Source organism: Clytia hemisphaerica, unplaced genomic scaffold, assembly GCF_902728285.1.
Source record: "Clytia hemisphaerica strain Z4C2 unplaced genomic scaffold, Clytia hemisphaerica genome assembly, whole genome shotgun sequence".
Classification (NCBI taxonomy): Eukaryota; Metazoa; Cnidaria; class Hydrozoa; order Leptothecata; family Clytiidae; genus Clytia; species Clytia hemisphaerica.
This window is the reverse complement of record NW_027103704.1, coordinates 437639-450964: the sequence shown is the minus strand read 5'-3', so window position 1 is coordinate 450964 and position 13326 is coordinate 437639. Positions and strand designations below refer to the sequence as shown.

Genomic DNA, 13326 nt, shown 5'->3' with positions numbered 1-13326 from the left:
CATATGAAAGTATTGAGAACACCCTGGAAAAAGTTGGAAATGATTGGTCATCTAAGTACAAAGTAAGTGATATTGCCTTGAGGGTCATTTGTTTTGGTTAAAAGTGAGATCAATGATGAGTTATTAATTGTTTTTTTCATTCTTGATATTTTCTACATTTTTCTAGGTGACCTTAAAGCTTACTTTGAATGAAAGTTTCAAAAAATTAGCTGATCTTACAGCTACTGCCGAGGTAAGCTTGGTCTTTTACAGAGTTTCAGTTCCCTCCATCTGAGTTCTTTAAATCCCCAATCCCCCCTCGCACTAACAGTTTCCTTTGGGATTCCCTCCCCAGGCTTGGCCCCCTAAAATGAGTGAAATGTTTATTGAAAATTCTCTTGTACTGTATTGTCAAATTGTTTACTCGTTAAAAACAATGATGAATCTATGCATTTCATCCATTCTTTTTTGTAGGACAATACATCGACAAATGATGACACAACTGGTACACAAGAAGAGAAAGATGATGAAGTTGAAGATGAAGTAATTTCTTAGTTTCTAGTTCTTTTTTTAAAGGCCTTTCCAATTTTCAACAGTTACAAGTAGTTTTCGTTACGCTCTGTTAAAAAAAAAGAGGTAGTTTTCGTTACGCTCTGTTAAAAAAAAAGGAAATAAGTTTTAAAATCCTAAAGATGGTGAAATAGTATGATGATTTTTTTGGGTTTTATGGAATCCTGATAAAACGATTCTGTATGACAAAGTAGTAATTGTGAATGAAAACAGCTGTAATGGATTAAACAGTGTCAGAAGATTGCAATGTAAAGAACGGAAGCAATTTCTACAAAAGCTGCATCTTCTAAAGACTGCCATTATTGGAAATTTAAATTAAAACTTCAATCTTTGCTTATTTGTTAGGTATTGCACCAGCCCCGCAAAAAGTTCAAGTGGACAATACAGGATGATAGTGGGCGAAAGCTCTCAAATGCGAAAAATCAAATCAAATGGTTAGAACATGTCAATAAATGCCCCCCCCCCAGCGGTTTGTGTGAATGCGTGAAAATCAAAAAAAAATTGCGTGAATGCGTGAATCTACCCTGTTTTTTGCGTGAACGTGTGAATTTTTTTTACCAACCCCTCCTGCTCAGTCCACCCACCCCTACCAAAGGATAGCTGTAAAATGCGTGGCAATATCAGGGCGGGAAGAAGGTTAAGCCTTGTATCGTTCCAAAACCAACTGCGACACGTATCATACATAGATGATTACATCGCTGTCGATCTCGAAGCAATATTATAGCGGGAAGAAGGTCAAGCCTAATATCGCTCCAAAACCAACTGCGACACGTATCATACATAGATGATTACATCTCTGTCGATCTCGAAGCAATATTATAGCGGGAAGAAGGTTAACCCTTGTATCGCTCCAAAACCAACTGCGACACGTATCATACATAGATGATTACATCGCTGTCGATCTCGAAGCAATATTATAGCGGGAAGAAGGTTAACCCTTGTATCGCTCCAAAACCAAATACGACACGTATCATACAAAGATGTTTACATCGCTGTCGATCTCGAAGTAATATTAAATAAAATAAAACAGTTTTTTCTACGGCAGTCTGATTGATTAATATGCTTAATTGTTGTTTCCAATAGCAGATTTTATCTTCCATCTCTTGTCTGATGATTAATACTTCTTCCATTGCCCTTTGTTTGCGAACATAAAATTGGACTAGTGATTTAATCACAATGGTTGGAACGTTCGAACTTTGTCTCTGAAAATAAAAAAAATAATACTGATATTATATAAGATATTACCATACGTGATCGACCAAACCTAAATGTAAAAATATTATGTTTAATTTAATGTCCAAATTAACGTACCCAGGTAAATGTGACTCCTAAGCTCATAGCAAAGTCTAGAGTAAATTGAAAAAAGTGCACTGTAAGGATCAATCTTTAGCCTGTTTTTGACAATTTTCGACCAACTTTTGAATGCACTGTTAAGGGTCTGATTTTGGAAGTCAAATTTTTGGTCGAATGTATGGTCGTTTTCAGATTGATACTCCCGGATATATCCTATTTAATAAGTTCACCAAGAGAAGCTGAAAAAAACATTCGCTACCTGAAAAACAAAGTTGACAGCGTTATACATCGATGATTTTACATTTAGAGCCTCAATGTACTCCACATTTTAAAATCCAGAAGACATTTCGTGATTCATAGAATTGTAACTTGCCAATAGATTTTTGATTTCCTTGCAAACTTTATTAATCTGTTTGGAAAGTCTTTCAGCGATTGAAGATCGATCTAAAATAAAAATATAAAAACACAATAATATGAAAAACTTATTTGAATGATAATACCTCATCTTTGAAAATTGTTTGGTATGTGAGCTTTGAATATTTTCTTGGTTCCTTAATAATCTTACCACCCATCCCATGGACCATTGTCACAAGATTTCAAAAAGTCTTGTCATGTGTTTAAACTGTTACAGTTTAAAGAGTTTCTGTTTCTTAATTCGAAATTGGCCACACTTTTTCCTTTGATGAATATCTGGGGGTTACAATGGGACCTATAAATAATTTGAAGCTACTAAGTTGAGCCCAGTGCGTTGCGCACGTTCGACTATTTTCAAACTCTTTCGTCTTTTGTGGTTTTCCGAAAGCCTCTATTACCATCCTGCCTTTCCTTCTAGAAAGAAGTCCCACCTATCATATCAAAATTAATTAACTCAATGTTGACTTCTTAATGAAAGGCTTTTATTGGTATTATAACATACTACAATTTACTTTCAGATCAACCGATGATGCGATGGTCTCTTTTCACATATCTAATAATATCAGGTTAGTTTTTTAGTCTGAATCGCAGACCTTATAGATACACTTCCTATGTATAAGAAGAACTTTTTTTGCTAGAGGAATGAACAGAAGCCTAGTTAGTTTTATTCAAATACACACTTTATCTTGTAAGGAAAGCTTCAATAAGAATATCATTGTGGAAATTGCCTAGTCTTAACCCTATTCAACCTAGGCTTTTAGGGGGGTTCAGAACTAGGGGGGGGGCTTTTCCTGTACCACCCCTTAACTTTTGATCTAGTGAGTCTTTGAATGAAATTTGGCACACAAGATCCTTGTCATAAGGTAACTTTTGACAAAAATTTTTTTGATGACGTCACTCATCTGCGCAAAGTGAGCAAAACCGAAAATTACTTTGTTCTTATAAATAGCTATTGTATTCTAACAAAGGCTTTAGAAAAAAGTTGCGTGATTTAAATTGCTCCTTTTTTATCCTAAATATTCAATAAATTACGGTTTGAACGATATATTTGACATTAAAAAAAAAAATCTATTAGATAAGTCTCATATTTTGTGACACCTTACTGTCAGAAATGTCATCATGCTCAAGGTGTCATTTTAGGTGTCAATTTTTTTTTTTTTTTTGAAGCTAAATAAAGTTAAGAATTTACAGAAAATTTCATGGCAAAATCTCTATTATTTCAGGAGCTATTACCAATAATTTGACCTCCGACAATTTTCAGATTGATACTCCCGGATATATCCTATTTAATAAGTTCACCAAGAGAAGCTGAAAAAAATTCGCTACCTGAAAAACAAAGTGACAGCGTTATACATCGATGATTTTACATTTAGAGCCTCAATGTACTCCACATTTTAAAATCCAGAAGACATTTCGTGATTCATAGAATTGTAACTTGCCAATAGATTTTTGATTTCCTTGCAAACTTTATTAATCTGTTTGGAAAGTCTTTCAGCGATTGAAGATCGATCTAAAATAAAAAATAAAAAACACAATAATATGAAAAACTTATTTGAATGATAATACCTCATCTTTGAAAATTGTTTGGTATGTGAGCTTTGAATATTTTCTTGGTTCCTTAATAATCTTACCACCCATCCCATGGACCATTGTCACAAGATTTCAAAAAGTCTTGTCATGTGTTTAACTGTTACAGTTTAAAGAGTTTCTGTTTCTTAATTCGAAATTTGGCACACTTTTTCCTTTGATGAATATCTGGGGGTCTACAATTGGACCTATAAATAATTTGAAGCTACTAAGTTGAGCCCAGTGCGTTGCGCACGTTCGACTATTTTCCAAACTCTTTCGTCTTTTGTGGTTTTCCGAAAGCCTCTATTACCATCCTGCCTTTCCTTCTAGAAAGAAGTCCCACCTATCATATCAAAATTAATTAACTCAATGTTGACTTCTTAATGAAAGGCTTTTATTGGTATTATAAACATACTACAATTTACTTTCAGATCAACCGATGATGCGATGGTCTCTTTTCACATATCTAATAATATCAGGTTAGTTTTTAGTCTGAATCGCAGACCTTATAGATACACTTCCTATGTATATAAGAAACTTTTTTTGCTAGAGGATGAACAGAAGCCTAGTTAGTTTTATTCAAATACACACTTTATCTTGTAAGGAAAGCTTCAATAAGAATATCATTGTGGAAATTGCCTAGTTCTTAACCCTATTCAACCTAGGCTTTTAGGGGCGGTTCAGAACTAGGGGGGGGGCTTTTCCTGTACCACCCCTTAACTTTTGATCTAGTGAGTCTTTTTGAATGAAATTTGGCACACAAGATCCTTGTCATATAAGGTAACTTTTGACAAAAATTTTTTTTGATGACGTCACTCATCATGCGCAAAGTGAGCAAAAACCGAAAATTTACTTTGTTCTTATAAATAGCTATTGTATTCTAACAAAGGCTTTAGAAAAAAGTTGCGTGAGTTTAAATTGCTCCTTTTATCCTAAATATTCAATAAATTACGGTTTGAACGATATATTTGACATTAAAAAAAAAATCTATTAGATAAGTCTCAATATTTGTGACACCTTACTGTCAGAAATGTCATCATGCTCAAGGTGTCAATTTTTAGGTGTCAATTTTTTTTTTTTTGAAGCTAAATAAAAGTTAAGAATTTACAGAAAATTTCATGGCAAAATCTCTATTATTTCAGGAGCTATTACCAATAATTTGACCTCCGAACAGAAACAGCCCCCCCCCTAGGCCGAATAGGGTTAAGAATGACCTGGGAACACTTTCAAATTGATAAGATAAAAATATTTTGCGACAAGAATACTGGGGGGGGGTTCAAGGGGTACTGTCGAGGCCGTACCTGTCCCTAGTGATAAAAGCTATTTTCAAAGTTCATAAAAATGTTTTTGAATAATGGTTCGAAACATCTCTGAAAACACTGAAAAGTTTTATACGTAGTCATGACCGAAAAGTCTAGTTCTATATTTAAACAAAAGGTGTAAGGGAGTCCGAGCATCTATCTGAACTTACTTGAGTTTCGGAAAAGAAAGAGTCATCCGGATCAGAAGGCAGAGTGCATACAAGTGAATTAACACGAATGAAATTCCCTGAGATAAGTTTTCTCTTACAATCACCATACTAGAATAAAAGTAAAAACTCACATTTTTGCAATGCTTGCTTGTAATTCTCAAGCGAAAACCTAACTGAAATCCTAACAAGATAATCCCTATTTATACAAAACCCTATTCCTAGAAATAAAGATAAATGAGTTAGTTACATAACAAAAATAGGTGTGTTAATGAGGTTAGAACCTAAATTGAGAAATAAACAAAGTCATAAGGAAGAGCCTAACCGGAAAGTGATAAATAAGAAATTTTGAGGTCTTAATCGAAGTTTTAGAAAATATATAAAAGAAATAATGATCTAGTAAGTGCTATCTACATAAAAATACTTGATATTGACTTCGAGTCTAGGAAAATTCGGAAATCGCGTAGAATCTCGTCAAAGTGAATTTAATTTCCTGTTGTGGAGGAGGAAAAGCTAAAAATATTGTTGATGAGGCCCCCCCAGCGGACTCAAAATTCACGCCATCACGCCAATTTTTTTTCGATTTCACGCCATCACGCCTGAAAAATTTGATTTTCACGATCACGCCAATTTTCTTCGATTTCACGCCATTACGCCTAGAAAATTTAGTTTTCACGATCATATTTTTGTTATATAAACTTAATTTTTGCCCACAAATAGGTGTGTGTTTGGGCGTCAATCAGTTTTTCGGCATTCTCATACGCGTAAGTCAAGCTTATATCATTTTTCTATCGGAAACACCCGAAAAATCTGGAAGAAATTTGACCAAGACTTGACCTTTCGATAGGAAAAATGACGTAATCTTGACTTATGCATATCAAAAATTGTTGGACAACTGGTCACTTCAAAGGGCACCGGTTTGAGGGCTGAGGTATATTTGAGTAAATTGACAAAGCTCACCATGGTTGGGTAACGGAAAATTTTTTTGAATTTTGAAGGGTTCAAAGTGCTATTTTAGGACCCATTTCAATTCAATTTGAAAAATAATTCATGTAAAAATAATGGAAATCTTTTAAAAGTACAAGCACGGTGGACTGCGAGAGCTACACGAACACGAGCTTAAACATCATAAATGTGTCAGTCATACGAACATGACCACTGGCATCGGTCGCAGGATAATTATTCTTGCTCATTCATCGATCAAACGTTTGGTCACCGATGTCAACCAATCAATGAACCAAGTCAATTTCAATGAAGTATCCACAATCGAAATTCGTCTATCTGGAAACGATCTCCTGGTCTTCTCCTGTATCTATCACTCCCCTACGAACAATAACACGTCAGCTGAAAATAACAGCAAGTTGAATCATCTAATCAAAGATATCGCATCAAACAACAAATACTCTCATAAATGCTTTGTCGGGGACTTTAATTTCCCAACAATCAATTGGAAAAATTGGACGACGCCACATCTCGGGAAAGTAAAGAAGAAAAAATTTCTTGATGCCCTTCGCGACTCCTTTCTCCACCAAAGTGTAGAAGAACCAACCAGATGCCGTGGACTGACGACCCATCTTTAGTCAATCTCATTCTAACAGGTGAAGCTAACCAAGCTCTATGTCTAGAGTATCTCAAGTCCTTTGTGTTTAAGCGATCATAGTTGCTTGACCTTCACTATCAACTGTGATGCTGTATTGAAACCTAAATCAGAAAGATACAAGTACGAGGACGCAGACTTTGAAGCAATGAAACAAGATCTCAACTCTGATGATTGGTACAAGCAATTCCCGGAGATGGCTAATTCTAAGTCAACCGAGGAGCTTTGGCAGCTTTTCCGAAAGAAGATTTGGATATACGAAACCGTTTTGTACCCATAAAGATCATCGGTGGTCAAAACTGGAAGAAGAAAGGTAAAATACCTATTGGAGTTCAACTTCGGAAAGAAATAGCAGAGAAGAGACGCCTCCATCGGAAATGGATGAAATCATCGCCCGAAGAAAAAGAATACAATCGAGCAAAATACACCCCTGTAAGAAACAGAGTGAGCAAATTGATGAGACAAGCTCACAGGAACTACGAACAAAGAATTTGTGATAACGCAAAGACCAAACCGAAGATCTTCTGGTCACATGTGCGTAACAAGATGAAATCTTCTAGTACAGTTTCATCACTACTTGAATCACCAAATGTCAAAACCTCGTTAAAGCATGAAGATCACGAAACAGCTAATATACTTCAACGACAGTTCTGCAGTGTATTCACAAAAGAAGCAGTAGGTGAGCTTCCTGCATTTGAAAAGAGAACTGATTCATCCATCAGAGATATTCATATCTCTGAGGAGATGGTACAGAATCAATTGAAATAGCTCAACCATAATAAGTCATTCGGTCCAGACGAAATTCACCCTAGGATACTAGCGGAATTATCTGACTATCTGTCTCTACCCTTGGCTGTAATCATGAACAAATCTTTAGTTGAAGGCTCATTACCACAAGATTGGAAGGTGGCACATGTCACACCTATTTACAAAAACAAGGGACCTCAGAATTTGGCAGTCAATTATCGACCTGTTAGTTTGACATCAGTAGTGTGCAAATTAATGGAATCAATACTGAGGAAACACATCATGAAGCACCTTTCTGATCATAATCTTTTATCGAACAAACAATATGGCTTCATTAACAACCGTTCAACCGTAACACAGCTTTTGTACTATCTGGATAAATGTTATGAGAGCATCTCTAAAGGAAACGTTGTTGATAGTGTCTACTTCGATTTTGCGAAGGCTTTCGACACTGTACCCCACCGTCGACTATGCAAGAAACTATCAGCATATGGCATCAACGGTTTAATCTTAAAATGGATGACGTCATTTCTAACAGGTCGAACTCAATCAGTAAAAGTGAACCAGTCCTTCTCGACTACAGACCCTGTAGTGAGTGGTATTCCACAGGGTAGTGTACTGGGACAAATGCTGTTCGTGCTATACATCAATGATCTTCCTGAAAAGGTCATCTCATTGATCCTACTGTTTGCTGATGATACCAAAATCTTCAAAGAAGTCAATTGCATCGAAGACTCTGTTTCCCTTCAGAATGATATAGACACACTTGTAGAATGGTCGAAAGACTGGCTATTACTATTCCATCCTGAAAAGTGTCACGTTCTGACGCTAGGAAAGTTTGGAAACATCAAACATGCTCATCCATATTCCCTAGATGGACGCCAATTGGAACACGTCTTTGAAGAAAAAGATCTTGGAATCCTCATTGACTCAGAACTTACATTTGAAGAACACATTGCAAAGCAAGTCAAAAAAGCAAACGCGATACTTGGCATAATCAATCGAGGATTTGTAAATATGAGTACAAGTACATTGTATTGTGCGTTTGTTCGCCCGCATCTGGAGTACGCTCAGTCAGTATGGTCTCCGTTTCTGCGTAAACACGTAAATCTGATTGAAGGAGTACAAAGACGGGCAACAAAACTTGTTCAAAAATGTCGTGATATGTCTTATGAAGAACGATTACGTGAATTAGATCTTCCTACGCTCGAGTTTAGAAGACACTTTTGTGACATGGTCCAACTTTACAAGCACATCAACTATTACGAAAAAGATACCATCCCAAACAAGATAGCCCGTCGAACGCGACCAAATAGAAGGCACAACTTTGAGATGATTCCAAACTTTGGAAGCGATGGACTCCGTGGTGTACAAACGAATTCCTTCTTTTATCTAACTATACCAACCTGGAATAAATTGCCAAAAGATGTCGCTGAGGCAAAGACAGTCAAAGTCTTCAAAGAAAGACTCAACACTGCATGGAGTAAACACCCGAAAAGATTCAACACAAGACAATTGTAAAATACGTATAATCACGATCAGTTCCAGAGGCCCTCGTGCGCCTAGAACTTTGTTACATTATAATAATAACAAGCAACATGAGGAGCCATGCCCCCTGGTCCCCCGTTGACGGGACCCATGGGCATTAATTGTGAATTAGCGTGAATAGTTTTCAAAAGCCATGGTTTGCGCTGACGGGAGAAATTTTCAATTTAGTATGGCTAAAATCGCCCTCATTTACTCTCTTTTTTACAAAAATGGTTTAAACATCATAGGAGTCCTTTGATCATTCTGCTTAAAATTACACCTCATAATAATAAACCTGTTGCTTCTTTCTGTTTAAGGCTGTTTATGGTTTGCGCTGACGGGGAAAATTTTCAATTTTTGACCCTCTCATAGCATTCGACTTTATTTTGAAGACTAGCTAGCAACTGCTAAAAACAATCGGAAGTTACAAGGATAAATGGCAGATGAAATTTTGTTTGCACCGTTTCTTTTATCTATAGGAGGCCTCACCATAGTTGGGGCCGACCAAGAAAATTTTGAAATTTAAACCCTCTAAATTGGCTAAAATTGACATAGAATTACACTTCAACTAATAACTATAATTTTCACGATCACGCTGAACTGCAAATTTCACGCCATCACACCTAAAAAAACTCGATTTCACGATCACGCCGGCACTTCATTTTCACGCCATCACGCCGTTTTTTTCAAAATTTCACGCCATCACGCCACGAAAAACCCTCCATCACGCCATCACGCCAACCGCTGGGGGGGGCCTCGTTGATGAGGTCAAAACCTAACCTAATACGACAGTACCCAATACCGAATTACCGACAATTTTTTTCCCGAAATACCGGAATACTTGCCTGTACCAGACGACCACGGCTTTTTCCTCGACACCGTTCCGTCTGTAACTTTTTACATTTATTCCCCCAGAGATTCGTGGGGAAAAAAAAATCCTCGGCTTCAAGCCAAAGGACCGTAACTTTTGACTACAGCAAAAACTCTACCAATAAAATTTGTCACCGCGAAGGAGTGTTTTTGTAAACAAAGCTCAAAAACAGAGGCGTAGAGAGTGGGAACTGATGTTTTGCTACATTTCGAACCAAAACATTCGAAAAAATGTAACTTTAGAACTGTTTAGAAATATTCTAAAATGTACCAAGAGAGTTCGAAATGTTGCAGAATGTTGTGTTTTTATTTATTTTGTGCTTTGAACTTTGAAGAGCCACTCTTCAATAAGTTTTTGGAATGGCTAGTCACTAGTTGTCTAGAATTCTCCAGAATTTAATAGAGACGAATTTATAAAGGGAAAGACCAGAAAAATGACTTGTCTAATGAATTTTCTTGTGACTATGCTGGAGCACTACTTATGTTGGATTATTTGTGTTACATAAAGACTTTTATTTTGGTAAAATGGGCAAAGATTGACGAATGGTTTTATGAATTACAGGAGTACATACTTAGGCTCCTTGTTTTTGTTACCAAAATAAAGCACTATTTTTCCATTTTCGAAAGATTTAATCACTTGTCAGATTGTTTCTATCGTGGACATTTCTATTTCTATTGAGACAGTGGACATACAGAACGCATGGTAGTGTATTTCACAATGAGAAATGTTACCAAAGAGAATATATGTTACGTGGTGTGGTGGCAAGCACAATTCGAGAGGTCCACCAAATATTTTTGATGAAATCATGAGGAAATGTGGCTGATGGTCTAAGCCCTCTGGATTATTTTATTTCTAATTGTTGACAGAATTCTTGTATTCCTCCGTCTTTATGTATGGTGGTAAGCTTTATATTTTCTATTTAAAAAAAATTGAGCAATTTATTTTCAATGCTTTTATTGATAGATAAGTAGGATTCTCTTATGGAAAATAATCGCTCCTATGAATACCCGATTAAGAAAAAATCTGGAAGCCGCATTAATTGCCCTTAAGAGACCACGTCTAAATGACCAACTCGGCTCTGCTCGTTTAATTCTTTTTAGAAATAGTGTAACATAGATTTTAATAGAAAAGAGACATTCACATATCCCGTGAGAATGCCTCTTTTCATTTTTAATAGCTTTTAGACGAATAGATTTGTAACTTTTTTGATTTTCAATTTTACTATTCTATAGCACTGATGATGGAAAGACCGAAAAGCTTTTGCTAATTTTAAATGTTGTTGTTTTTTTATTTTTTATCAATATGGCAAACATTGATCATAAAAAAAATAAATAAAAAAAATAAGTAGGGTTGTTACTTTATCTGCTTTTTACTTTTTAGGATTTTCGGCAGTGAAATTTTATAAACAACACTCAATACATTTTTTGCTGTGTTTAATTTTTGTAACATTTTGTAAAATCAACACAGCGACACACCTCGCAATATTAAAAAAAATTCTGCAATATATCTCAACATTCAAGATTTTTCTTTTTCTTTCCACCCACCCTTCTTTGTTTATGTTTTCGGCCGCCATCTTTTTTCGTCGCTAGTGACGTCGAATTTTATAAAAAAAACACGGCGTCGACAAATTTGGTCAAGTTTAACTGTTATCTTCATCAGGCGAACGATCTAATTTCGAATGTACAAATATCATATAGAGGAAGCGAAATTTAGTGACTGAGGAGCCGCAACAATAGTTTGTGCCGAAAATTTCGATTTTTACACTTATTTGACTAAAAGCACTATGTTTTAAACTGTTCTACTCTATAATATTGTGCCTCAAGAGCTTCTTTTCATGGAAATGTTGAATTTCTGATTTAGTTTTGAATTTACTGAAATACCGAACTTCCATGGGTAAATACTGAAGAATATTTAGGCAATTTACCATCACCGGCAGCATTTCATTTACCGGAATACCGTACATTTTTCTTCGAGAAATAAGGGACAGAAAATAGGCCCATACCGTGTCACCGTAAACCTTGAAACCTCCCCCCAAATACCGAGTCGCCTTATTTAAAATTATGCTTTTAAAAAAAGCACACTCCTATAGTCTAGTAGAATGAGCTCACAAAGACCCTAACCTTGAAAAATAAAATGTGGCTAGAATTTGACGCATAGGTCCCTGAGGGGTCATAGAACCACCAGAAAAAAGCACAGTCGATTGTAAAAGTATAGGGCGCGTTATAAGCAATTTTTTGATGACGTGACTTTTCAGTACAAATCCCTGTAAACAAAATTTTCAAAACGTTCATGAAAGGGAATTTTTACTGTTCCATCAGAAAGATCATGAAAAGTAGATGATAAAAATTGGGTCATTTTTGGGACTTTTTTCGGGACTTTTTCAGCCACACACTATTTTTTCATGGTAAAAAGCTAATTTACGAGACTATTATCGACGTAATAGAAAAGCTTTCCATATTCTCATAAAACAATATTTTAAAGAGTATTCTTTCAATTTCTCCCTCAATGCTTGCCCTTAATGTTTATACATCCATACATGTATCCCTTTTGTTTGAAAAAAAAAATGTTTTCATGACGACACTGTACACGCCACGACTGGAAAAACAAATATGAAACAAAGTCCTAATTCTCTCTGATTCTCTATCTCTCTCTCTTCAAGTTCGGATGGAAATGTAGCAAAAGAAGATATGTCTTGTTCGTCTTCATCATCGGTAAGTTCATCCTTACCAAGTATTTGGGAGAGATAAAAAAAACGTAAGTTCGATTGATAACACTTCAGGGGCGGATACAAGCATTGTGAAAGTTGTGCGTTCACAAGGTCAATTTTCTTGATCAATTGATTGAAGAATTAGACAAGACTTAAATTTCTTGTATGTTCAGTCGTGTGTGAAAAATTTACATAACAAGCTTCTCATCGCTCTTTCTTCTTTTTGTATACAAATCAATTTACTTTTCTTTATTTATTATTTCTTTTGACTTTCCCGCGAACATGCGAACTGTCTCTCTCACACACACACTGATTTACGTCATCATGAAATATGAGATCTCACTGTTTTTTAAAGAGAATCTATACACTCCGCCGTACAGCGTTTTCAAAGAAACCTTAATCATATTTTGTGTTTTTTTCGGCGGTGAAGAGCCATTATGTGTGTATTTTACATAATTTTGCATAGTTTTGCACGAAACGCATACACTACTCAATTTTCACAACAAAAGAATCATAATTTCGTGCAAATTTTTCTCGCTTATTCAACCAAAAATAGCTTTGAAGTAAAAGTAAAATCTTAAAAA

The 13326-nt window shown here is 35.7% G+C and overlaps 1 protein-coding gene and 1 long non-coding RNA gene across 2 annotated transcripts in view; one reads left to right on the top strand and one right to left on the bottom strand.

Moving 5' to 3' along the window:
• LOC136804063 (triosephosphate isomerase-like) overlaps nucleotides 1–13326 on the bottom strand; it is a 387417-nt gene that overhangs the window by 79761 nt on the left and 294330 nt on the right. The gene's annotated exons all lie outside the window — the stretch shown is intronic.
• Nucleotides 167–1062, top strand: LOC136804122 (uncharacterized). Its single transcript, XR_010846238.1, has 3 exons — nucleotides 167–232; nucleotides 454–522; nucleotides 895–1062. It is a non-coding gene; the product is annotated as an uncharacterized lncRNA (long non-coding RNA).